Source organism: Gopherus flavomarginatus, chromosome 2 (genome assembly GCF_025201925.1).
Source record: "Gopherus flavomarginatus isolate rGopFla2 chromosome 2, rGopFla2.mat.asm, whole genome shotgun sequence".
NCBI classification, from domain to species: domain Eukaryota; kingdom Metazoa; phylum Chordata; order Testudines; family Testudinidae; genus Gopherus; species Gopherus flavomarginatus.
Window position 1 is genome coordinate 97,600,046 of NC_066618.1, and position 27,755 is coordinate 97,627,800.

The 27,755-nt window shown below is 42.0% G+C and overlaps 1 protein-coding gene across 2 annotated transcripts in view; it reads left to right on the plus strand.

Moving 5' to 3' along the window:
- Positions 1–853: 853 nt before the first annotated feature.
- Positions 854–27,755, plus strand: part of HECW1 (HECT, C2 and WW domain containing E3 ubiquitin protein ligase 1) — a 385,797-nt gene continuing 358,895 nt past the window's right edge. The window contains exon 1 of one of the 2 annotated variants that reach the window (XM_050937655.1): positions 854–971. The gene's annotated coding sequence lies outside the window, so the exon portion shown is untranslated. Of the gene's footprint in view, positions 972–2,208; positions 2,378–27,755 lie in introns of those variants that run through there. The other variant, XM_050937656.1, reaches the window with a different exon arrangement.

A 27,755-nucleotide genomic window follows, 5' to 3' on the forward strand; every position in this document is an offset into this window, starting at 1 on the left:
GGCCAGAACATGTACATATTTCAAATTGCTAGCCATATCCCTGCTCTCAGACATGCAGTCTGATGTCTCTTGCATCATTGTTTTGGCTTTCATATGCTATTAATGCTTCTAAAATATTCTTCGTATTAAACCTGCTGCATATTCATTTCATTGTGTGGCACCTGGTTTCTGTACTGTGGAAAAGGGTAAACAATATTTTTCCCACCCCATTCATGATTTTATAGATCTATTGCACAGGTTATTTAATTTCCTAATTTAAGAGTGATTAAAATATTGAACCGTTTTTTTTCTCAAACTTGGCTTCACTTTCTTTCATCAGTGAGGACTAGGCTCATGCCAAGTTTCAACTTTATTTCTCCTCTTTTATTTTCTAAGATAAATGAATTGAAATGCCACAACATTTTTCACAATGGGAAAAGACTATTTTAGAAATATCGTTTAACTAAACTGATTTCAAGCCTTTCCTAAGAAAAACTACCCTTGGGGTGATACCAACCAGGGTAAATTTCAGTCCTGAAAGAATTTATACATGACTAAAAATACGGGCTTTGAGAAGTGGTTTGGGTATCCACCTTGACTATGAAGTAAACACTACTGAGAACACCTGTACACATTTTTTGTCACTTCCTCAGAATCTATTGCTTCAGGTTACAAATTAAATTCTATGTGAGACTGGCAAAATTTCCATGAAGATTTGCCAGTTTAATCAAAAAAACATACTCACCCACTCTTCTCCAGGATGAATAAAAACAGTAATGATATTTTACTTGCTTATTTAAAAAAATACTTGTTTGGGTTAAGTGGGGAAGCAGAATTTTAGAAGTCCGAGCTATCTTTCCTCTATTCTAGCTGAAACCCGAAGCTTTCTGCGGAAGTGCCTGCCTTCTTTTCCTTCACCAGATGGATACATATACAATACCTTGCCTGTGGATGCTCATTGGAAACTCAGCAGCATTCCCTGTCTATTTTTGGTGAGTTGATAGATGCAGGAGTTTGATGCTAGCATAAATGCAGAACCTATGGGAGTGAGTGCGTGGCACCTTTATACAGATCATTAGCTGTGGTTTGCGACCAATACACTCCCCGTTCCAGCTGGGGATCTCCACCTTTCTTTGTCAAGAAGTAAAACTCGTAAATGCTCTCAGTACGGGGAGAGTGGGGGAGGAGAAAACGCAGAGATCCCCAATTAGATAGGAAGGAAATTGAATGGTGCGTGGTCCCCAAGAGAGGGAGGTACAGCTGCTAAAGCGGCAGCGGTGCCTTCCCGGGCTATCCTTTCAGATAGGTCTCTTTGTGTGAGAGAAAGAAATTTGTTGATAAGAGACCATGAGGATAACAGGCTAAGGGAGAGACACTGGGAGGGATCTGAAAACAATATAAGGAAATGGAGAAGGAGGCAAGTTGGACTCATTGGGCCAGGTGCTGCTCTCACTTATATCTGGTTAACCCCTTTGATTTCAGTAGTTACTACTCCCCATTTATGCCAGCGTAGCCGAGAGATGAATCAGAGCCTGTATGTGCATCTGAGGTAGATGGGATCCGAGTGTGCATTTGTTGGATTCCGTGTGTAATCCTGTGAGTGCTGCATTAAATGAGTGTGTCCGGGATTGTGTGCGTGAGCGGGGAGGGGAGGTGGTGAATTCCACGAGGGAATTAGGTGCGTTGGACCTTGTGAGTGCAGGGGTGGTGGGTGTGCACGTGTGTGCAATTCCATTTGTGAGGGGGAACGGGTGGCCGTGAACTACCATGCTCCGGGAGGAAGATGTGCTTTGGGGTCTGGATTGTGGGTCTCGGATCCCAAGTCCTAGCTGTGTTACATCTCTGTGTCTGGAGATGTATTCCAGAGCGGTGTCAATCCCGGAGGGGGTTGGACCACACGACACGCGTCCGTGCAGGCGTGTGAGTGTGCTGGAGCCGCTACGTGCGTTTGGGGAAGACTCAACACACGCGTGTGGTGTGTGCGCGCGGGGGGAAGGTGGGGTCGGCCTGGGGGGAGGTGAGCAGCAGCAGCACTCCCGGATCCGTGTGTGCGGGCGGGGGAGGAGGGGCCGGGTGGCGCTGAGCGGTGCGAGCCGCGGCTTGCGGTTGGCTCCATCCGCCTGGTACCCGGAGAGAGGCGGAGGGGCGGGAGGCTGGAGATAGGGATGGGGGGGGGGAGGAGGGAGCAGTGGCAGCGGCATTAGCATTGCAGGCGTATCAGTGCGGCTGCCGGTGCTGGACTGTGGCGCGTCTCCGCCGGGATTGACAGACACCCCTGAGCTCTCTCGCTGCACCGGGCTGCCGCGCGCCTGGCCATGAGCCGCACGTGCGGGATCTAAAACCTGCCCTGGCTCCTGCGCGGGGGAGCATGAGCTGTGCCCGGGCCAGCATCCTCCAGGTAGGGGGCTGCTGCCTTTCCTCCTCCCCGGGCACAGCCGCTCGCGGCGGGATGGGCTCTTCTTCCCTCGACTCTTAGGGAAAGAAAAGGCCCTGGCCGCCCCTGGGGAGGTTTAATTTTACTCCTGGCATAAGTCTGGGGGGGGGGGATAGCTCCCCGCACCTCCCCCCATGGCATCTTGTCTCTGCAAACCGGGCTGTGTGGGGTTAGATGCACATCCTGGGTGTTGGTAAATGCTCACCGTAAAAAGGCAGCAATAACGTTCACAGCTTGCTTGTTCTTGGGAAGGGTGGGCTCTTGTCAGTTAGGGAGAGGACCCGGTTGTCTATTAAGACGTGGGGCCTTCTGGTAAATGGTCCATGCTGCTGGCTATACTAGCGTGCAGGGGCAGGCAGGTCATACAACAAAGAAGCCCCCCGTTCCCCCGGGCAATTTGGTTTGTTGGACTGAAACAGGTGGAGATGAATGGCTGAAGAGGGGTGATTGGCCTCACCCGTTTGACACAGGACTCAAGATGCAGCGGTAGGGTGTGTGTGTGTGTGTGTGTGTGCCATGTCATTTGTTTCAGAGCATCTTTCAGTCCCACCACTGGTTTGAGTTTGCCCGATCTGGGAAGGGAAATGAAAAGCCATATGTATGTTGGATGCTTGTATTGATAGGGAGTGGGAAAAGGTGGTGTGGATCTTGTTCTTAGGACAGCATGTAGGATGTGTTCAATTATTTGCTTAACCGTTGGCCTGTCATCTGAATTTCACTAGCAAGCAAATGTAGAATTATTATGAGCTACATGCCATCAGTAGTTGACCTCGCTTTAAGAATGTGAACATGAAGGTTACAATAAAGAGTCCCATACTGGATTTTTGATTATTATTATTATCTGGGCTTTTTTTTTTTTTTTCCAGTTCTTGGCTCCTTGACAATGCAGCAAATTTTAAAAAAAAACTGCTTTTTTTTCCCCTCTATGTTCTGAGATAATCTTATAATTTTATATCTTGGTTACTACATTTATTTTTGTTACATCATAACATTTTAAATATTTTTATCACTTGTCATAGGCAGTTCAATTGTCACAAGTTTTTTAAGTATGTTAAGATAAATGGCATAGCCATAAATAATACAGCTTATAAAAGCAGTATCTGACAGTTTTACAACTTAGCAGTAGCATATATACATAAAGTTAATTTGGTTTCAATTTGCACCACAGCCTGTGTAATTTTTTTAATAGTTGCAGAAAAATAATTTGGCCTGGATCTAGTTTTTTGTATCCTTCAATTTAGAGCTGCAATAGTACCTTTTTGTGCTGCACTCAGCTGAAGTGCGTAGAGAGGCTGTACAACAATCACTGAGACTAAAGGAGAATCCTTCTGCTACCCTCTTGTTCACGCATTTAATAACCTGCCATCTGATTCAGTGGGGCACGTATCCCTATATGAAGAGAGCAGCAATTAAGTGATATGGAACTGCTTTACCAAAAATGTCTCGCAGCAGGTGGTCAGTTGTGTCTTTCTGATCAGTGATCATACTAGGATTGCAGTTATTACAGTAATTCATTTTAGATTGGGGATTCATTTTGAAAATATGAATTTTCCACTAAGAAGGGATTATCATTCTTCTGGCCAGTGTTTCTTTTTGTAAATGGAGTATAGCATGTATTCTGGCTGCAGTCTGTACTTGGCTTGTTCCTGTCTCTGAAATACACACATCACTGGGATACATAGGTGCTATGTTTATTTCCATTTGCCAGCACCAGAAAGAAACTTAAAAAGCTGTGTGCTTTTAGTCAATGTGCAACATTAATCCTGTGATTCTTCCCATACCTGATTGGGAATTCAAACAGTATGTCTTTCCAGAGTAACTATTAGTTCTGCTTGTTTTTTGTTTGTTTTTGTTTTCAGTGTTCTAGTTTGGAAATTACTGAATTGAAGAGTTGGCTAAAATCAGAATTTTTGCATAGTCAGTGCTTGAAGAGCAGTAAATGAGCCAGGATGTGTCAGGCACTCTCTCTTGTATTAAGGAGTTTGTTGCAAGCACACACTTAGATTTGGCCTCTTAAGCAGGCAGAAGGTTTTCAAATATAATTTCAGCTTTTTGTTTATTGGAAAACAAAGTGGCTCAGAGTGAGAACTGTTTGGATCAGTGACTCTTAACAGGAAATATCAACATATGAAGGTGATAATGATTTCTTTAATAGCAAATCATATGATTATATCCACAACAGTCCAAATAACTAACCAGTACAATCAAATCAAATCACATGTTCCATATTTAAAATTGCCTGTAATAAATAATTGGCTAGTCATTTCAGTCATTGTTTATGGTGTGTGTGTATGCATATGTAGTCTGATCTGCATTCCTTGCAAAGCCAGGATGCTTCAGTGGAGTTTTGGAAATACTACTGCTGACACCAAGCAGCACTCTCATGCCAGCTAGAAGCCAAATGTTGCTCATTTTACTTTCGAGAGTAGTCCTAATGAAGACAATGCAATTACTTGCATAAGTAATGCAAGTAGGTTTTGGCTTATCCACTTTTTTTTTTAGCATTGGGAAAGATGTGTCAGTTAATGAGTGGAAAAAGTTCCAAAATGGGGGAGCAACTATACCAGACAATTTTTGGTACTGGATCACTTGTAAATAGACTTTGTCATTTATTCCCTAAAATTGTTTGAAATCGTGAATGCATAAGTTAAAGTGGCTCATAAGTAGCTTTTACTCAAGCAAAAGATGTTAAAAATAGATAAATCCAACCCTAATTTGAACAAATCAAGAACTTCAGACTCGGGGTCTGTTGTTATCCTAAATCCACTAAAATAGTACATATCCCAAACTAAAAATTCCAGTCCACGTGATAGATTTTTGCCAGCACTACTACATTCTCATATATTGACACAGATATACAATTTATCCTGCAAGATGAGCACTTACAATTTAACCAGCTATTCTTCAAACTTAGACATGAAGGTATTCACTTATTATCCATTTGGTTTTCAACATCTATATAATATGACTATTTCAAGAAAGAGCTCACTATCCATTAATATCTTAGTTCCCCAATGTCCTTCTTACAGTATCTTAAGGTAACGATGGATCAAAGGAGTGTGTAACATTTCAATTAGCGTTTTTAAAAAGTCCCCTGCAAGACCAGAGCATGTGGAAATGAAGAGCGAGGAATTAAACTGTCAGGCTTAAAATCATATAGGGGTAATTTTTCCCCTCCACTCTTGCAAGGGAAAGAGCGCAAACAGCAGTGGATTTGGGGTGCGGTGGGGGGCACAGAAAGAAGGAATGCCAGCTCTGTAGGATTTTTTCCCTCCTGATCACAGAGAGGCTATACTTCACAAGAAGTAGACTGCAGATGGGGAATAGGGGAGCTGGTAGAGGGAGGGTTAGTGTCTGAGTTCAGCAACTATCCTTGGCAACATTTTGCCACCCCATCTCTAACTCCATGTGGATCCTTGGACTAAATTAGTGCTGACCCTGTCATCATTAACTAACATAAGTTCTTCCTGCACAGCAAATTCCCTCCCCCTGAAAGGAGTGGCCATCCAGAAGGCATTAGCAGATTGGGTCCTGAGAAGACTGTGCTGCTGTGGAGGTTAGAAAGCAGCATGGAGACATAATGCCTTTGTGTATCTGCCAAGATCATGGGAGATCTATCTCTTTGGAAGTGGAACCTCTTCCAGTTCTGTGAGGGGCAAACACCCCCACTGTGATGGTAATACTAGGTGGAAGCTCCTTAGCTTTGTCTGCATTAGGAATTAGAAAAAAAATTCCACCAATGACAGTTTCATTGGGAGCCCTAGTGTAGAAAGGGCTCCCACGGCCACATCTATTTTGACTGCCAAACCAGCTTTTCAGTAAATGTAACTAACATGGTGGTAAACACACTGGAAGTCACCAGAATCTTGTCTACAACCAGAGCATTTGTTGGTGCTTTCACTGGTTGGATTTATTTTGTAAAATTCCCTAGTGTAGGCATGGCCAGAGAGTCAAAACCTAGAAAAATAACCCTCCTAGAAGATGATTTGTCTTATATTTTAAAAAATATATACCCAAACTTATTTTCTCATGTGTTATTTATGGCATATCAATCAAATCATTGCAATTCAGAGAATTTGAAACATCTTCCTATTTTTTTTGGCTACTTTTGCCAACTGTTTACTTTTAGTATCTCTCTCAGACAATGAGAGGACTCAATTTCAGTTCTCTTTAAAACTTCTGTTTGGTTTTAATTTTCAGTCCATTTTACTATACAGTTTCCATGTACCAGCACAATCTCCTAAACCTTGTGTGGCAAATACTGCAGGCAAGTATTCATTTTCTTTTTAAAAAACCTCCACCTGTTGTTTGGCATCAGATTTGGTAAACATTTATTGTCAATAAATTTTAGAATTTGGGGCAAATTTGACATAACCATTACCTTTAGATTTATTCTTACATAGAAAACAGCATGTGTTTTTCACTGGCATGCATAGAGACACATGCTGATGTGTCCAGAAAAAAGTAAAAAGTACAGACATTAATAATAGGCATGCTAACCACATATTTCAATAAATGATGTACAATTAAGTCTTGAGCTCATCAAGACGTTTTTAATATTAAGAAGAAAAGCTAGCCAGTTCTTGGTTTGTTCAGGCCAGGGTCATCTTCGTCATACTCCATGAATGGTAGCCAAATTGCAAAGGAACGGATTTATGAGTCATTCTTAGAGTTTGTCATCTTTTCTATGGCTAGGACATCCTACACTTGAATAATTCATTTATTCCAGGTGGGCAATTTCAGGTTATGCCATTCTGTTGCATTGACCAATGAGCAGCTGGCAGAAGAAGACATTTGGGCTGCTTAGGCCTCATTCTTCACTGTGTTGCACCATGTATACTCAGTTACACCTCTTTGCAGTCAGGTCAAAGTGGGTGTAAAAAAACTACCACATGTTAGCATTCTACCCATTTTGAGAGGTGTAAATGACCACACATGGTGCAAATAGTGGAACATCAGGGCCACCATCCAACCCCAGTAAAGAATACATAGGGAATTTGTGATTGACTTCATTCTTTTCCCATATAACTGTCCCACTGGTGTCAATAGGAGTTTTGGCTAATTAAGAATTTCAGGTAGATCCCATGGGTAGAAAAAAACCATCTGTTTGTATTCATTTGTTCAAGCAAAAAAGGATATGGATGTATTATCTCAGCTGAAGTAGCCCTGATTAAGAATTTCAGCATGGGCCATGCTGTGCTTAAGCATTTGGACTCCCCATTTCCTTGAAATCCTGTGCCTCGAGTACTTCTAGAGGCTGTGAACAACATTCTACTCTTCTTTATACTGGTTCTGTGTCAGGGAAGTTACTCATGATTAACACCAGTGTGAGATATGAATCAGGCCCTTTTTGTGATTGAGTGAATACCAGGTAAAGAGGTAGCATGATCTAGTGGATAAGGCACTGAATTGGGTATTGGGTGATTTGGATTTTAGTCTAGGGGCTGCCATTAACCTTCTGCATGACCTTGGCCACTTTATCTGTCTATGACTTTGTTTCTCCTCTCATCCTTTGTCTAACTCTTCTATTTAGATTGTAAAGTTTTTGGTGCAGAGACTGTCTCTCACCGGATGTTTGCTCACTACCTAGCCCAGTCATGCCTGATCTCAGGTGGGGACTATAGCAGCTATCATAATACAAATAATAAAGTCTGGTACTTCTGCATATACTTTTTTTAATGCTATTTCATTACCTGGCTAATAAGGGGGAACCCTCCTGTTCCTGTTTTGAGATTTCAAAATAGATGATCAACCAAACTCACCCTAGTTATCAAGGCAAAATAGTATATCACAAAGTTCTCTGAGAACTCTGTGTGCAGTCAATATTCACTTAATGGAGAACATAAGGTTGGTGAGGAAGAAAATGTGTGCATACTCGTCAAAAATGCTGCTGTTGAGACTCTTGCTGAGGTTTTCATTTTATAGATTGAGTAAAGCCGCCTCTCTTACACATGTTCTGAGTAGGGGCAGACCTATGCCATTCCCAGATGTCCTGTGATGTCTGGTATTCTGGGCACGCATGAGTGTCCACTGTCATTTGGTTGAAGCCTGAAGTAAAATTCCTATCTAGGTCTTTAGCTTGAAATACATGTGTTTGTCCCAAAATTAAAACCCATTTAAACTTGAGAGTTCTTAACTCCTAAAACGATAGTATGTACAGAATGTCTCCTGTACTGAATTGCCTGTATTTAGGTAAAATTGAACTTGGATTAAATAAATGAATAATTTCTTACATGTAGTCAACACAGACCTTAAAGAGATCTGATAGTGATTTGTCATCCACCAGCCTGTTCAGTAGTCATCTGGGAAAATTAAGGTGCTATTATGTGTTATATTTTACATTTTTAAAATATTGTTTAGTTAACAATAAGATTTTGAAAACTAGAAACTGAAATCTGCCTTCCTACTGAATTGATTTTCCATGTTGTGACCACACACTGGGCTGCAGAGCCAGGTTATTGGGATCTGGGAAAACTGCAGCTCAGTGGAGTCTAGGATTTTTTGGAGGGGAAATTCATGTGGGATAATCCCAAATTTCACATGGAGCTGTTGCCTGAAGTGCATTGATCAGTGCACTTCAGGCTTTGCCAATATTAATTTAAAACCGCTGTGTGCTATCCTGGTGTACTTTTGCAAAAGGGAAGTCTGTTACTGCTCCTTCCAGCCATGGGTGGGGAGTAAGAAGTTCTAGCTTTTGTTATTTCCCCCTCCTTCCTGCCATGAGGGAGGGAGAGAGTAAGAAGGAGTAATTGTACATTGGTGCAATTCTAAGAGTCTGAATTGAGAAGAGACTAGAGGGGGTAACCTATCCCCAAATCCTAAATGTGCTGGTGTGCTAGTAGTGCTCTCCTTTTTCCCCAAGGGAAAAAATCTTACTGAAGCATTGTTTTCAAACACACACCTATCACCACCAGTATAACATAAAGTGCAGGGACTTTGCTAACATATATAAGAAGCAATAAGGAAGGTCAAATTGGGACATGTCAATACTGATAGTATTCCTTTAAGACGGTATGTGATTTTATTTTGCGGCCAGTATCCCATTGCAGACTCAGCAAAATGACAAACTGTTGTTTGGTCACATTTAATGCAGCACATCTATTATTTATTGGGGATGCAATATTTGGCTTGCATCATTAATTATGGGTAGAAAAGATGCACAACATACACTCATCATTTTGACTTTATGTAGAAATGCTTTCTTTTTTGCATATAAATATGTTTGTTGGAGGAGGAGCGTGCAGCATATGCTGCATGAAGCAGCATATTGTAAATGGCAATTTTTTTGTTGCAACTCTAAGATGCAAGAGAAAAAGACATCCTAGCAATAGATGAAATATTTAATTCTGAAGCTAGAACATCAGATTTCTAAGCTGATACTGTTCAGGCTTCATGAAAGGCCTGTTAGCCATTAAGATATATGCTGTCTGGGTTATGGAATTCTACATGATATGTAGAGATTATGGATGAGATTCTTTCACGAAGCTAAACTATGCAATGTGAATGCATCATATAATTTTAAATAGTAGGAAATGCTGGGTCAACACCATGACTCAGCAACACTACATATATGTACTGAGTCATAGCAGTAACTTGAAGCCAAGATGGAAAGACTATTACTAAATCAAATTCCATGGTCCAAAATTGAGCAAAGCTCCTACTAAATATAATGGGAGTTTTGTTCAATTAAAGACTGCAGAATCTGGCCTATTTTTACTATCTGTCCAAAACTGAACATCACAAGGAACATGGGCTATTGTTTTGCCAGTCCCAAGCATTGAAACTTCCTTCTAATCACGCTAACATCAGAGCCAAAGCAATAGAAATATATGCTGTATTTCCCAGACATTCAAAAATAATGAGTTGGACCCCCCACAAAAATCATGAGATTTTTTATGGTTGGGTTCTTTCTATCTCTTTCTGATTCTTGAGTCTTTAAGATACCTTCTGGTCATCTTGTTAAGCTTTTTTCTGCAAATGTAAGGACTAGAAACATACTTAAAAAACAAACACCACCACCTTCCCAAAAGCTGAGATTCTCACATAATCATGTAACTCCAGGAGCTGGGGTTTTCGATAAAACATCAAATATTGCATTACTTGCAATAAAATCATGAGAATTGGCAATACTGTATATGAAGGCCTAAGTTAATTCTCTTTTTTATTTTTATTTTTTTCATTACTTTACTATTTTGTTTTTAATGAAATAACAAAGTAAAAGGGGCACTGTCCACCTAGATATTACAATTCTGTCTGCACTTTCAGTAGTGTCTTGGATCATTAATATAGTATTTTGCCACATTGCCATATTGGGAGAATAAAAAAATCTTATATTCTGTAGTGTATTTACAAGGCCAGTAAATCTGAAACAGGTGGCGGCAATGGCATTCTCTCCTTGCTCCTTCTCTTTCTAGCTGTTCCTGGGGCCAATATTTGTGCAGATATTTGGATAAATTAACTCAAGGGATGATGTGGAGAACTGGGACCCCAAACTAAAAAACATTCCTGCGAATGGCTTCATCACACAGACAGTCTCAAGATAGAGCTCTTCCCAAGTCTCAATTCTGCCACCGACTGTTTGCAAAGAGTATGCTGTTTGAACCTCTCCTTCCTAGCCAATTTTTCTGCATTCCATACTCAATTTTACCTCATTTCAAAGTGGAGGCTAACCTACTGTGCTTACTCAAGTAAAATTCCCATTGAAGAGTGAGTTTTGCAGTGCCTGAGGAATGACAAGATCATTTGTCCCAATCCAAATCACAGCCTGTTAGGACAGACCCACTATCTGCTTCTGAAAGTCAACATGGAATTTGTGCTTTATTTCTCAAATAATTTATTGGGCACTACCATGGTTCCGCCATTGTGATTTTGCTAGAGGTCTTCCTCTTGACACACCAGCTTCCATTCTCTTAATAGCTTTGATTTAGAAAAAAAATTGAGTAATTGCAAAATGCCGTAGTTACCTGCACCATAGCTCCTACAAATGTAACAATTTCTAGCCTATGCAGTCTTTATGTCTCAGACAATGAAAACATGGATTAATTATTCTCTTAAAGTAAGATGTTGTCTTGGTTGCACTTGAGTATGATGTAGACAAAAAACTTAATGTCTGTATTTGATCAATTCTACTAGGACAATCCTAACAAATTATTAAAATATATCATCTCAGCATAAGTGTCTGAATGCTAAAGTATCTCTGGCTTGTGTGTCCAATTGCGTAAACGGAAGAAGTAGGTGCAGACAGATCCCATATCATGAAGTGTCTAGGCCAGGCTGGCAAATTATGGTGTCTCAAACACTGGATTTTCCTATCACTGGAAGGGAATGGGAAAGACTGGGGCATGGTTTCTGCTTTCCCTTAGTAATGAACAATGACTCTGTAGGAAATGTAGGTGGGACTTTAATGGAGGTACAGTAGAATGTTATGGGCCCTTTTGTAGTTTTGCTTGCCACCTCCTTGCTGCAAGGGTTCAGAGGAGGGGGAAAAGGACAGGGCTAGTGACAATTCCCAGAGAATATAACCAGGAAGAATGCCTCCAAGAGGTCTGGTTTTAAAGAGCGGGTCCTAAATCTCCATTTTGGAGTTATAGGGTCTGCCTGATGCCCTACCCCTCTTCAGGTGTTTAGCACAAACATTGGTGTTCTGGATGCCCCCAGGTAGGTGTCAGGGATGGGGAGAAGATTCTGCTGCACTTTCTTCTCACCTAAGTACACCTGCAATAGAAAGCTGTACATTTCACCTCCATGTGAATATGACTTTTGGATGCTTAGAATTGGCTTGGCTGCCCGGGCTGGGGTCTCTGAGTGAGATTGGAGTGTACCTTGACGTTCTCTCATTCTACAAAAACTGCTTCTTCTGACTTCTGTGGGAAGAGGGGAGAGAAGTGATATCCCAAAAGAGGCTACAAGATGAGGTGGCTGGACTAGAGGAAAGGGCATTTTTTGTATTTTCAAACTCTTGTCAGAATGGGAATGAGACTGTGTGCTGTGGGAACCTTCCAGATTTGTTTAAAAAGCAACTCATGAATCTTGAATATCATAAAGTTCGCTTATCCTTAAGAACCACCAGCATTTTAACATTTTGCCATACCTGGTGGAGCATTTCATAAAATACATGTCATGACCTTTTCTTTGTGCACATCATAATGCACAGCTAATAGAAAAATGTATTTTAGCAAAATGTCTCTTTGTACAAGAAAATTCATCTCTGGCAATAAAAGCTGGTGATGGGTGGTTGGGTTGTGTGTGTGTGCAGGTTTTTATTGCAATATTTTTCTAATGATTGGAAATAAATCAGCTGATGCAAACTTTCTTTTGTGGGAATTATTTGCTAGTAATGTATGATTCTGACTTTTGACTATAAGTTAAATATGATCATTGCAACCTTTTTTTATTCTTGACCCAATTCTGCACATGCTCTATGCACATGTATAACTTTACTTGCGTAAGTAGTCTCACTAATTTTACTCACTTGAGTTGCCTTATTGAAATCATGTACATAAGTAAATATTTGCAGGTTCATGGATTGTATGAGGCCAAGTTGTGCCTGCTTGCTTCCATTTCCCTTTTCAGCATGGCAAGAAATAGACAGACTGGGTAAGGCATTATGAAGAAGCGTGCTGATTAACAGTGTATCAGCTAGTAGCTGGGACAGATTCATCATGATTATAATCAGTCTGGCTGATTTGTGACCTCTTTGATCTACAGAATCATTTATAATCTACTTGCTGGCCTTCTATTAACTCACAGATTGGTAACCAGACATCCTGATTTTATCAGGACTGTCCTGATATTAGGGGCTTTGTCTTCTATCGGACCCCATTTTCCCCCATCCTGATTTTTCACACTTGTTATCTGGTCACCCTACTCACAGGGAGACCAAGTTCACCTTGTTTAGTTACTAACTCTTTGAGTTTTGGTAGGATACTTCAGCTCTTTTTTGAGATCTGAATTGGTCCATGTCTTGATGTCTTAATTGGAAGAAACAGGTTCTTGTTAGGCTTGGTTAATGCAGTAGTTTTCGGATTTCTGGTACTATTCTTGGTATGGATTTTGGTGGCTAAAGCAGAATATAGCAGCTGTGAAGTATGTGATGAAAGCTCCCATGAGAACACACATACCTACCTACCTACCTACATTTTAGGGCCTTATCCAGCAGTCTTAAAATATGTAAAAATACCCTTGACTAAAATGGAGTTATGTGCAATAACTGAGTAAAGACTTCTAGTTTTCCAATTTATGATGAGAGAACTTTCCATCGTATTTTTTATAATTTAAAGTAAGATTCTACTCTGAAAAGTGACTGTAAAATAACTGTGAGGTCCCACACTTACTGTGTCCTGGGGATTTCCAGTTAAAATTTGCTAAGCTTATAAATAAGTTGTCCCCCCCCCAACTGCCAGCTCTTCAAACTCAGCCAGGGACCTGAAAGTCAAGCTGTGTTCTTTCTGGGTTGTGAACAATTGCCAGTAACGGTGAATCTCTAGGCGAAATTCCTACTCCAGTGCCACTTTATTGTCTTCACATTTTGCCTTCAGTTACGTATATAAACTCTATTGGTTTCAAATGTGTTATACAGGTGTAAGAAACAGAGAGCATAATTTGAAGATGTTTGAATGACACAGATGGCCCTCTTAATGGAGTTTAGTTGACAATTCTGTTGATGATGAATGAGGATGAGAATTTAGTTCCCCCTCAAACTTTTGGTTCTTCTGCAGGGCTGAGAGTAATAGAGGAAAGTAAAATCTCTTGTCACTGAAGTCAGAGGGTAAACTCTGAATACATCACAAGTAGCAGAGCTCCTGTCTAAAAAGGAGCCATTTTTATATAATTGGTTTTTGGAGTGGAACTGCATTTTAGTAGAGAAACTCAGAGCTGATGAGCAGACTTTTTCTTAAAGATAGTGAACTAATTTTTTACTGTGGTGTTCCTTTTCCATTCTTCCTTGTATTGCATTTAAGTTCCAACAGTTTGCTGCTCTCTCTGTCCTTTGAAATGTTGCTGTTGAACTAGGCTTCCTCCTTCATCTTTTACAACATTGTATCTTTGCAGTGCTGCACCTGCTCCCAAGTCAGATCTTGCAGATAGCAGTATTCAGGAAACAGGGTTCAAGAAGCCCTGAAAGGTCTTAGCCAAGTTCTAAGTCACAAAACAGAATGTAAGGCCTGGTCTACACTAGACGTTTATACCGAATTTAGCAGCATTAAACCGATTTAACCCTGCACCCGTCCACACAATGAAGCCCTTTATATCAATATAAAGGGCTCTTAAAACCAATTTCTGTACTCCTCCCCGACGAGGGGAGTAGCGCTGAAATCGGTATTGCCATGTCGGATTAGGGTTAGTGTGGCCGCAATTCGATGGTATTGGCTCTGAGCAATATCCCACAGTACACCATTGTAACTGCTCTGGAAAGCCATCTGAACTCGGATGCACTGGCCAGGTAGACAGGAAAAGCCCCACAAACTTTTGAATTTCATTTCCTGTTTGGCCAACGTGAAGAGCTCACCAGCACAGGTGACCACGCAGAGCTCATCAGCATAGGTAACAATTCGGTCTCCTGAGAATCAAAAAAGAGCTCCAGCATGGACTGCATGGGAGGTACTGGATCTGATCGCTGTATGGGGAGAGGATTCTGTGCTAACAGAACTCAGTTCCAAATGATGAAATGAAAAAACAGTTGAAAAAATTTCCAAGGCCATGAGGCAGAGAGGCCATACCAGGGACTCAGTACAGTGCTGTGTGAAAGTTAAGGAGCTCAGACAAGCCTACCAGAAAACCAAAGAAGCAAACGGAAGGTCCGGGTTGAAAACATGCTGCTTCTACGCTGAGCTGCATGCAATTCTACCCCACCCTGCCCCACCCCTGTCCGTGGATTCCAAAGTGGAGGTGGTAATCTCAGCCATGCCTGAGGATTCTGCGGACGAGGAAGAAGAGGAGGACGAGCTTGCAGAGAGCACACAGCACTCCGTTCTCCCCAACAGCCAGGAGCTTTCTCTCACCCTGATGGAATTACCCTCTCAGCCCTTCCAAGCCACTATCCCAGACAATGAAACCATGGAAGGGACCTCTGGTGAGTGTACCTTTTTGTAAATATAAAACATGGTTTAAAAGCAAGCGTTTTTAATGATTGATTTGCTCTGAGGACTTGGGATGCATTCGCGGCCAGTACAGTTACTGGAAAAGTCTGTTAACATGTCTGGGGATGGAGCGGGAATCCTCCAGGGACATCTCTATGAAGCTCTCCTGGAGGTACTCCTAAAGCCTTTGCAGAAGGTTTCTGGGCAGGGCAGCCTTATTCTGTCCACCATGGTAGGACACTTGACTACACCATGCATATAGCAAGTAATCTGGTATCCTTGCATGACAAAGCCTAACAGCGTATGATCCCGGTGTTTGCTGGCATTCAAGCAACAGCGAGATAAAGAACAGATGTTATCCTCAGGAGAGTGATATCGTTCATGGTAACCTGGTTGAAATTCAGGAATTTAAGGGGACAGAGATGGCCATTCCTACTGGGCTGTTTGCTTGTGGCTTAAAAGAAATCCTTCCCTGCAGGTAGCCAAGCAGGGGGAGTGGGGGGGTGATTGGCTAGCAGGGATCTTCCAAGCTACAAGCCACGTGGTGGAGGGGGAGGAGGTGTTTAGCAGTGATCTTCCATGATACCAGCCACGCGGTGGGGGGAAGGGTAAAGCGATCATCCCAGAGAATTGGATGGGGGTGTGGTTGCTGCTGCTGCACGTTAACAGGAAAGAAGCAGCACTCAACGGGCTTTGCTTGCTATTTGGGAAAGGAGGGTGCTGGATATATGAAGGCTGCAGAAGACGAAAGACAATGGCTTACTATGGCCGCATGCAAGCTGAATTCTGCTGCCTGGACCCGCATCTGTGAGATCTCTAACACTAGATCCACAGGCACTCAATATTAAGATGCAAAATGCAACCCTGTAGTGAAATCACATGTGCTGTGTAAGGTGAACAGTGTTGTTCACTGTGAAGGAGTATAACCATTGTTCTGTAAAATGTATCTCTTTAAATACTTCTGTCCCTTTTTTCCCTCCCTCATGCAGCTGCAAATTTTTCAAGCCTCCTTACTCCGTCCCGAAGGCTATCTCAGATAAGGTGGTGGGGAAAAAAAGGACCCGAGATGAAATGTTCTCGGAAATCATGGAAGTGACCCGCAATGAAAGAGCTCATCTGAATGAGTGGAAGGACGTGGTATCAAATTACAGGAAAGATGCCAGTGAACGTGAGGAGAGGAGGGACGAACGTGAGGAGAGGTGGCAGCAGGAAGATCGGTGGCGGGATGCAAAGCTAGGGCTGCTGCATGATCAAACTGACATGCTCCGGCATATGGTGGAGCTTCAGGAACAACAGCAGGATCTTAGAGTGCTGCAGCAGCCCCTGTATAACAACCCTGCCCCCTCACCATGTTTCTTAGCCTCCTCACCCACCAGACAAGTAATAACACATGGGGGGAAGCTCCGTGCACCCGCCCACTCCACCTCAGTGGACAGCCCAACCAAAAGGCTGTCATTATGAAATTTTTTTTTAGTAGCCTTTTCCTTCCCTCCTATCCTCCTCCCAAACCCCACCCAGGCTACCTTGTCAGTTCTCTCCCTCTTTTTATAATTAATAAAGAATACATGATTTTTAAATGACTGACTTTATTTCTTTAGAAAGCAAGCTGTGTTTGAAAGGGGTGTGTGTGAGTGGCTTACAGGGGAATGAGTCAATCAAGGGGTGGTGGGTTTCATCAAGGAGAAACAAACACAACAGTCACACTGTACCCTGGCCAGTGATGAAACTGGTTTTCAAAGCTTCTCTAATTCGCACCGCTTCCTGATGTGCTCTTCTAATGGCCCTGGTGTCTGGTTGTGCATAATCAGCGGCTAGGTGTTTTGCCTCAGCCTCCCATCCCGCCATAAAGGTCTCCCCCTTACTCTCACAGAGATTGTGGAGCAAACAGCAATAACAATGGAGACATTGGTTTGGCTGAGGTCTGAGCGAGTCAGTAATGTGCGCCAGCGCACCTTTAAATGGCCAAATGCACATTCTGCCACCATTCTGCACTTGCTCAGCCTGTAGATGAACAGCTCCTGACTACTGTCCAGGCTGCCTCTGTATGGCTTCATGAGCCATGGCATCAAGGGGTAGCCTGGGTCTCCCAGGACAACTATAGGCATTTCAACATCCCCAACTGTTGTTTTTCTGGTCTGGGAAGTAATTCCCTTGCTGCAGCCGTTTAAACAGAGTAGTGTTCCTGAAGACACAAGCGTCATGAACCCTTCCCGGCCATCCCACGTGGATGTTAGTGAAACGTCCCTTGTGATCCACCAGTGCTTGCATCACCATTGAAAAGTACCCCTTGTGGCTTATGTACTGGGTGCCCTGGTGCTCCGGTGCCAAGATAGGGATATGGGTTCCATCTATCACCCCCCCACAGTTAGTGAACGGCTTTGCTGCAATGGGATTCCCTATGACCTGCACATTTCCTAGAGTCACAACCTTTCGTAGCAGCAGCTTAGTGATTGCTTTGGCTACTTGCATCATAGCAGCCCCCACAGTAGATTTTCCCACTCCAAATTGATTCCCGACTGACCGGTAGCTGTCTGGCATTGCAAACTTCCAGAAGGCTATTGCTACTCACTTCTCAACTGTGAGGGCTGCTCTCATCTTGGTATTCTGGCATTTCAGGGCAGGGGAAAGCAAGTCACAAAGTTCCATGAAAGTGCCCTTAAGCATGCGAAAGTTTCACAGCCACTGGGAATCGTCCCACACCCGCAACACTATGCGGTCCCACCAGTCTGTGCTTGTTTCCCAGGCCCAAAATCAGCATTCCATGGCTAGAACTTGCCCCATTACCAGCAGGATCTCCAAAGCGCCAGGGCCCACAGTTTGAGAGAATTCTGTGTCCATGTCCTCATCGCTCTCGTCGCCGCTCTGCCGTAACCGCCGCCTAATCACCTGGCTTTGCAGGTCCCATTTCACCATAGACTGCACGAGAATGCGTGAGGTCTTTAAAACGTCCATGATTGCTGTCTTGAGCTCAGCAGGGTCCATGCTTGCCGTGCTATGGCGTCTGCACAGTTCGTCCAGGAAAAAAGGCGTGAAATGGTTGTCTGCCGCTGTTTTCACGAAGGGAGGGTTGAGGCTGTACCCAGAAGCACCAGTGACAATGTTTTTTGCCCCATCAGGCACTGGGATCTCAACCCAGAATTCCAGTGGACGGGAGAGACTGCAGGAACTATGGGATAGCTACTCACAGTGCAATGCTCCGGAAGACAACGCTAGCCTCAGTACATGGACACACACCGCCAAATTACTGTGCTTAGTGTGGCCGCGTGCACTCGACTTTATACAATCTGTTTTAAAAAACCGGTTTCTGTAAAATTGGAATAATCCCATAGTGTAGACTAAGATAGAGGCATTACTATGATCTATTGAGAATCCATGAATTATGTATTTAAAACAAAAGACATGGCAAACTAGGCGCACCTCTGAATTGTTCAAGGTTATTTTGATATGGCAGTTGCTAAGACAGTGTAATTATTATGTGTATGGTTTTTTCTGAATTCTAGAGTAAAGAGCTGAATTCATCTCCATGAAGGCTGCCCTGAGGCTGCAATACATTTTTTTTTAAATGTCTCATTACGTCCATTTTCTTGAATATATTTATTATTATGCATAGATCATCCTAGCCAAGTTGCTGCAGACTGCTTTCCTCTCTGAGTTGCTCATCTCCCAGACAGAAAGGAAAGAGAACCTGGCAAAAGTAGTCTGATGAAGTGCAAATATGAAACAACTATTTATATGAAGTGCTGCAGTATATGTGCATGTGAGGAGAAGGGAATCATCTAACAGAGCTGGTGGAAAATTTTTCCATTGGAACTGTTTTTTGTTGGAAAGCGCTGTTCTGATTAACTCAAAACATTTCATTAGGTCGTATCAAATTTTTCTTTTTTATGAAAAATTATAAAAATGTTTAACTTTCATAAAGTTAAAATGCTTGTTTAGACTGTCATATGTTATGTTAATATATTCTTGTACATTATAAATTGCAATAAGTATATGTCTAAAGTTTTATACAAAAGACTTTGAGCTTTTTGAAATGCAGCACTCTGATAAGGTTGTTTTGATATTTTGGAAATTGAATTTTTCAGAATTTTTATTTCACAGGAAATGTTGATGTTTCTTTGTGATTCAGGATGAAAGGAAGAACAGAAATTCTGACTTTTGCTGATCTCTCTTTAACAGAGATGAGCGTGTAAAATTACAACTGTCTTCTATGCACCCTTCCCACCTCCTTTTTTAAAGCCATGGGTCCAATTTCATGCCTGACCTGGGTCCACTGAAATCACTGGCCTTACACTCGGGATGCATTTGGCTAAAGAGATTTAAAATAGTTGTGAAAGGTTGTATTATATTTTCATGGGTTACAGGTGAATGGACTGTGAGGTTGAAGGCCACAAAGAACTTCTGCTAACATTTCTGTAACACATTTTTTTAAGATTGAGATACCAAAAGAAAACAATAAACTCATGGACTTTAAGGTCAGAAGGGACCATCATGATCATCTGACCTCCTGCACATTGCAGGCTACACAACCAAGTTAGCAAGTTAACTTGTGGGAGGAACAGAGCTATGTTTTATCATTCTGAAAAAAAATGATTATGGCTAAACAAAATCATTTTAAATTAGGCTCCTGCTTCCTTTATTTTCCTTTTTTCTTTTTCAATGCATGTAACCTTACAGTACTCTTCCAGATTTCTGCAGATATATATATATATATATATATATATAATTTGTTTGTTGAGAACAAACATCTCTTGCCTCCCCATCCTCATCTCCTCCCCTCTTTTTCAAAGCACCCTGTTAGTGGAAGCTGGCATTGCCTTTTCGCAGTATCATGTTTGCATGTAAAACATTTTGAGTTAGAACCTCAGCTCATGTAAATCAGCATCGCTCCATTGCTCTGGCCCTTTGTTTCCATCTGAAATTGGAAACTTCTTGTGTTCAATTGAAAAGTAAAGATCCACATTTTAACACAGCTGCGCTATGCTCTAATGCAGTAAAGGCAAAATCGCTACAGCAGAGTGTTCAAAAGTGGGCTTAATTAAGAAGGAAATATACTGTTTTGACTTTACATCTACCACGAAAGTGAGAACCAGATTCAATTTTATTGAGCAGGAGAATAATAGCCCTTACTATACAAAAAAAGGGTATTTCGCCTTCTACTTTCTATTTCTGTGGTGAACAATCTTAAATGTGAAAAAATTTTTTCATATGCTTCCCTATAAGTCATTCTCGTTATATTGTTGCAAGCCCTTATTTACATTGCTTAGTGTATTGAGATTTTGATGTGGAAAGATTGCACTTTTTTCAGTATGTGAATTTGTTCAGTCATTCATTTGTTCATTGTTCAGAGCACATTCTTCTGCAGCAGTAGCATAGTTTCATTGTTCTCTTTTAAAGATGTAATGTCTAAGATAATGAAAAAAGAGAAGGCTAATGGATATTTTTTATTGTTCTAAGAATGGTATTTCTTATAAGAAGTCTGTTCTGTTCACCAAGACATGGTAGGCAAAATTTCAGGAAAGTTTATTTCTTTTTGTGGATGATTAAAATCAACTCTTGTAGTGAAAATCTATTTAAATAAGTAGATTTATACCTTAAATAAGGAACTGGCTTTGTTGTAGTACTCTTTGTCTTCTGGATAAGCATAAGTTTATCACTGCACTATAACGTGATTAGTTTAATGTTTCACCATTTGGTCTGGGCGCTGACCCAGCAGCATACCAGAGCTTGATGGATACCTGCTGGAGGGGAGTTGGATAGAGTAATCTTTAACGATCTCTTGAGGTGACAGTTATCACCTCTGTCCATGACCAGCGCTAGGGGTTTTAGCGCCCTAGGCGCACGGCAATTTCGCCGTCCCGCGGCTCCGGTGGAGCTGCCGCAGTCGTGCCTGCGGAGGGTCCGCTGGTCCGCGGCTCCGGTGGAGCTGCCGCAGTCGTGCCTGCGGGAGGCCCACCGGAGCAGCGGGAGCAGCCGACCCTCCGCAGGCACGACTGTGGCAGCTCCACTGGAGCCGCCTGCCGCCCCCTCCGGCAAACTGCCACCCACCGGTAATCCTGGCACCCTAGGCGATTGCCTAGGCCGCCTAAATGGAAGTGCGGGCCCTGCCTCTGCCACCTTGTGTCAACATCCTCTAAGTATACAAGCTATTTTGCCATACCTGTGTTATGTCATTCTTATTGTTCAACCTGTAAAGTGCCAGCGTTGTGCCAAGTTTTCACCTGTTAAATGCAGTGAAGCCAGAATCGGATACAAAAGGGGAAAATACCCTTAGTAATGGTTATTTCTCAAAAGCATAGTTCTGTATTTCCCCAACTTCCTCCAGGCAGTAATGTTGTTTGGAAAGCGTCAAGACTTTTTATACGAGTAGGGTTTATATAGAGTGGGTAATGTTAAAAAGTAATAAATACCATACTACAGTCTTGACTTTAATTCTGGTATTACCTAAAATTAGAATGTATATTGCAGCAAGCTGCTTATATAACACCATGGGTAGGGCCAAATCCTTATGGCAGAGTGCAGCCTGAGTAGGCAGATAAGTGAAACGAAATCCTCCACACCAAACCTTGGAATGTCTGTGGAGCCACTCTGTTGAGTTCCCTTTGGCGTAAAGGCCCGTTTGTTGCCCTTATGTGTCCCTGCTGTGTGGTGATAGACTGGGCTCTGTTTCAGAGTTACTTTTTACACTAGATGCACCAAAAAACAAAAGGGACTAAACTGACCTGTTGGCAATGGTTACAGAAAAGATACGAAGCTACCAGAACTCAGGAACTGATATATAGCAAAGTGTCTTGCAAAGTCCAAGGATCACTTGTATATTCTTATTCCACTTGAACTGTCTGCAGTTGTTGACACTGCTGGTTACTTTCTTCTCTCAATGTATGTGATCTGTTCTTTCCTGGTTCCCTTCTTACGTAACTGACCTCTCTTTTGGTATCCGTTTCGGTGAATCCTTATCTTCTCTTCTTCCTTTATCTTTGGCATCTCTGTGTTTTTGTCCTTGGTCGCTTCTTCTTCTGACTCTTTACCACCACATCCACTCTTGTTTTTTAAAGCCACCATCTCTGTGCTGACACTCAACACTACTTTTTTCTTCCTCCAATCTCAGCTCCTTTGTGGAGTTTTGCATCCCCACCTGTACTCCTGCTCACTGATGCTCCACAACTATTTCAAACTGGGTCTGTCCAAAACTCAATCTCTTATCTTTCCTTCTAATCCATCTTTACTTCCTCCTTTCTGTGTTACCATTGACAATTTTTTTTTTCCTGGCTTGCAATCTTGGAGTCTTCTTTGATTGCTCCTTTTACAGTCTCTTAATTCTTTCTAATGTCACTAAAAGTTTCAGTTCCTCTTTATCCCCAGTACTAAAACCTTTGTCCATGTCCATCTCTAATCTTGCCTACTGTTATCTTCTCAGTTGGACAAACTGGCAGGGAGACCAAACATTCCTGCAGCATCGTCTTTCTTCTCTGTCACTCTCAGCATGTCACTCCCTCTTTGAATCCCTTCACTGCCTCCCTATCTCTTTATTATATCTATTTCATGCTCATTTTCACCTTCAGGTTCCTGCATAATGTCACTGCCAGCTACATCTCCATTCTCATGTCCTCCCATTTTTGCTTAGTAGACTCTACAGGTCTGTCGCATCTTACGCACATTTAATGTGCAATTTCAGCTTTACACGGTCAGCAAAAACAAAAACAAAAAAAGAGAAAAATAACCATTTTAATACTGTACCTGTAGTGCGGGCGATTCCGCCCACCAGTGAACTCAATGTAATTTTGACTATACGCGGTTTTCGCTTTACACGCTAACAGCGGAACGGAACCCCCGCATAAGATGAAACAGACCTGTATATCCAACTGCTCCTTTCCTCCCCTCCCTCTTTGTGGCATTGCAACACTTTTAATGCTACCCCCTCTACTGATGAACAAAAAGTAGGTGACTGCTTGAGTGACTCCTTTCTTTCCTCCTTCAAATATTTCTCTACAACCTACTTCTTCTGCGAATAGTCTTTCATAAGGCATCTCTTCGCTCCCCTTCTTACCTGAACTGTTGTGCTGTATTTTATTTTGTTTGTGTAAGGTTTGGGGGCAAGGACTGTGACTTATTTTTTGGAAAGGACCATAGCAACCTGATATAAATTCTTATTGGTCATACTTTGCATAATGTTAATATACATATTCTATTAGATCTGGTGACACTATATTTTAGTAATAAGCATGATACTTACATTTTCTAAAATACAGGAAAACCTTGTTATCACACCCTTGAATTAAAATGTTCTCGGTGAATAAGCTGCTGTTCTTGATGCTGCTCTGCAACACTTTTAGCATTTTCATACCTGTGGGGTATGTTCCTATAGTATCACTCATTGATAGGATATTGCTGTTTTCCTTTCCCTGTCTACTATGACCTTGTTTTACTGCATTACCATGGCATGATATAACATTCAGTAGAAGGACGTGACCAGCAATAATCATACAGATACAGTCACTAGCACATAATTATGTAGGGGGAGGTTTTTAAGGCTCACGGGGCAGTTGGGCACCCACTTTCCACAGTGTTGCCAATCCCAAGAGCCAACCCTCAAAAATCATGAGTTGGGCTCCTCAAAAATCATGTGATTGGCTTAAAAAAATCTCGTTATTTTTAAGCCAATCACAATTTGGTATGGTGTGTTCTGGTGTTGGGAGTGCTTAGGCAGGGGTTCTCAAACTCATGGTCGGGACCCCTCGGGGTCGTGAGGTCATTACATGAGGGGTCGCAAGCTGTCAACCTTCACCCCAAACCCTGCTTTGCCTCCATTTATAATGGTATTAAATATATTAAAAAGTGTGTTTAATTTATTAGAGGGTTCGCACTCAGAGGCTCCCAATGTGAAAGGTGTCACCAGTAAAAAAAAAAAAAAAAAAGTTTGAGACCCACTGGCTTAGGGGATGTATTTTCAAGCTCTTATTTGCAGTTACGAGGCCTGAAAACTTTTTTTTTTTTTAAATGAAAGCTGAGATTTGCCCATTTCTCCATGAATACAGGAGCTGCAAACTTAAGAAAAGCAACAATTATTGTGGAACTCACAAGAGGTAACAAACTGCTTCTATTGAAACTCAGTGAGAGTTGCATGCCTGACTCCCACTTGTGCAGTTGAATCTCTGTCCTGTAAAATTTGGGATAGGAAGAAGTGTTGTTTTCTGAGTTTGTTTTTTTTATTTGGCCCTATCTTCATTTTCCTTGCAATCCCCTGATTGTTGTTATAATGAGGTTTTTTTGTTTTTTACTGAACATGAATGTTCTATACTTTTTAAAACACGTCTTCTCTGAGGGTTAATTGGAAGGAAATCTTTGACAGCAGGAGAAGAGTCTTTTTTGCTCAGACTTTCTGCTCTTCAAATATTAAATAAAGGAATCAAATGGAAATAATCCCCAGTGATTATACCACAGGGAAGACTTAATTAAGAAATGAAATTGCATTAAAAATGACCCGTTGTGGACTGCCAAAAAGCCAACAGAAGATTGAGAAATTTGTTAGCAATGTCTGCCCATCTGTAAGAAGTTGCACAGTGTGCAAAGCCGATGCATTTTGACACTGGACAGAAAGGTAGAAAGAGATTCTTAATTAATTACTTGTTTTAAGGCCAGGTTTTATAATCAATATCTCAGTAGTAGTCTGAAGCTTTTTTTTTTTTTTTTAAAGCTCAGTGGATCAGGCTGATAATGTCAAGGGACAAAGGCCATCGTGGGTCTATATACATGCTTTGCACAGTAGGTTACATGATATTTATTTAATGATCACAGGAATTTTGAGAGATTGGGCCATATGCATCAATTGATATAAAAGGCAGCTGTTAATAGTGGAAATTATTTGGAGGGCGCAATTAGAAGCATAAGTATTAGTTAAAAGCCCAATCTAAAGCCCACTGAAGTAGGTGGCAAGACTCCTGTAAATTTCAATGGACTTTTAGTCAGGGCCTATATCCCTTTAATCAATAGGCACCATATACTCAAAAGAATTTCATGCTTACACGGGCCAAGAGTGGGCATGACCTGTGAGTCCATGACACTTACCATGTTGGCTATGTGTGTTCATTTCTGCACCAAGCTCTGCCTCTCCTTTTCTTGGAGGTGAAGGGGCAAACAATTGGCTGGCAGGAAATCGGCAAAGGATTAGAATAGATATCTATGTGTGGGAAAGGATATTAAAAATAGTAACAAAGGCCTTCTGCTCCTCATTTTTTCCTGTTGCCCAGGTTCACCAAATGCATCTAGAGAGAGGCACCCTGGTAGATCTACACTGTAGCTCGGAGAGTGCCTCCCAGCCTGGGTAGACAGACGCTTGCTACCTTTGCTTGAGTTAGCACGCTATAAATAGCAGTCTAACAGGGTGGACATTGCATGGGCAGCAGCTTTGATCCAAGGGTTTTTGCAGGCTCGGACTCGGGCAACTAACCTGAGCTGCCGCCTGTGCCACAATGTCCACAGTTCTGTTTTTGGTTTGCTACCTCGAGCAGAGCTAGTGTGAGTCTGTTTACCTGGGCTGGGAGGCACGCTCCCAGATGCCCTGTAGACATACTGACATACTCCCTATTCTTGGCTCTGCGGCTTAGTCTGGGGTAGTGGTTTAAGAAGTGGAATTGGAAGAAATCGCTCCTGGATTCTGTTCCCAAGTATGGAGATGAAGATAATCTAGTGGTCCGAGCTGGGGGACTGGGAGACAGGACATCTGTGTTCCAGAGCGGCAACAGCATGGACATCTTTTTGGGGTTAGAGACTGGTTTCTCTCTCCTCCTGACAGCTGCATTTGTTTGCTGCCTTTGTCCTGTTCCACAGCACTGAGTGGAATTAATGGATGATATTGAGGACCCTTTATCAGCTGATGGCTCCCTTTAACCAGGAACTGCTAATTTTGCTGTCTGCAATACCCATAAAAATAGAACCAAACTATCCTTCAGGTCTGCTCTCTAGTGCCAGACAGTTTACATGATTTGAGTCTCTTCTGCTTCCAGGCTGCCCTGTACATTTTAGCTGTGGGCTGCAACATGCTCAGACAAGATTGGGAACAAAGCCTGACATCTGATCCAAATTGAGGTTTTCTTGCAATTCTCCGTTCAATGTGGAGAGAGCTCACAAATGAGGTCTCTAGTTACACTGAAGAGAGCTACATCAAAGACCAGATTTTGATCTTCGAACCACTGAGACCCTTATACTTAGCAGGGACAATGCAGATCAAAGAGCACAGGACAAAGCACACAAGAGCTGGGGTAAAGCTTTCTTGGCCAAGGGGGTCTGGCTATGGAACAAACTTCCAGAGGAGATCAAGGGAAGCAGAATCTACATGTGTTTAGGAAATGCTGCAAAGCTACTTCTTGGAAAAGGCCTATCCACCATAAGAGTGATAGCCACAACATTCATAGATTCCAAGGCCAGAAGGGACCATTGTGATTCTCATCTGACCTCCTGTATAACACAGGCCTTAGAACTTCCCCAAAATATTTCCTAGATCAGATCTTTTAGAAAAACATCCAATCTTGATTTTAAAAATTGTCAGTGATAAAGACTCCACCACAACCCTTGGTAAATTGTTCCAATGGTTAATTACCCACACGGTTAAAAATGTACATCTTATTTCCAGTCTGAATTTGTCTAGTACCATCTTCCAGCTTTCTCTGCTAGACTGAAGAGCTCATTGTTAAATATATACTCCCCACATAGGTACTTATAGACTGTGATCAAGACACTCATTAACATTCTCTTTAAGATAAATAGATCCAACACTTTGAGTTTGTCACTGAGGCATGTTTTCTAATACTTTAATCATTCTCATAATTCTTCTCTGAACCCTTTACAATTTATCAACATTTTACTTGATTTGTGCATATCAGAACTGGACCCAGTATTGCAGCAGCAGTTGCACCAGTCCCAAATATAGAGGTAAAATAACCTCTCCACTCCTAGTTGCACTTCCCCTGTTTATGCATCCTGGAATTAGCTCCTTTGGCCGCAGCATCGCACTGGGAGCTCATGTTCAGCAGGTTCTCTTTCAGAGTCACTGCTTCCCAGGACAGAGTCCTCCATTGTGTAGGTAAGGCATTCATTCTTTGTTCCTAGATCAGGTGGTTTTCAGCCCACAGGCTGCTTGCGGCCTAGTCAGCACACGGCTGTGGCCCATGTGACATCCTCTGGGCCATACAGGTAGTATATATATTGTGTGGATGCAGCCCACATAATACATTGAGAGCTGCATATGTGGCCCACAATGGTAAATAGAC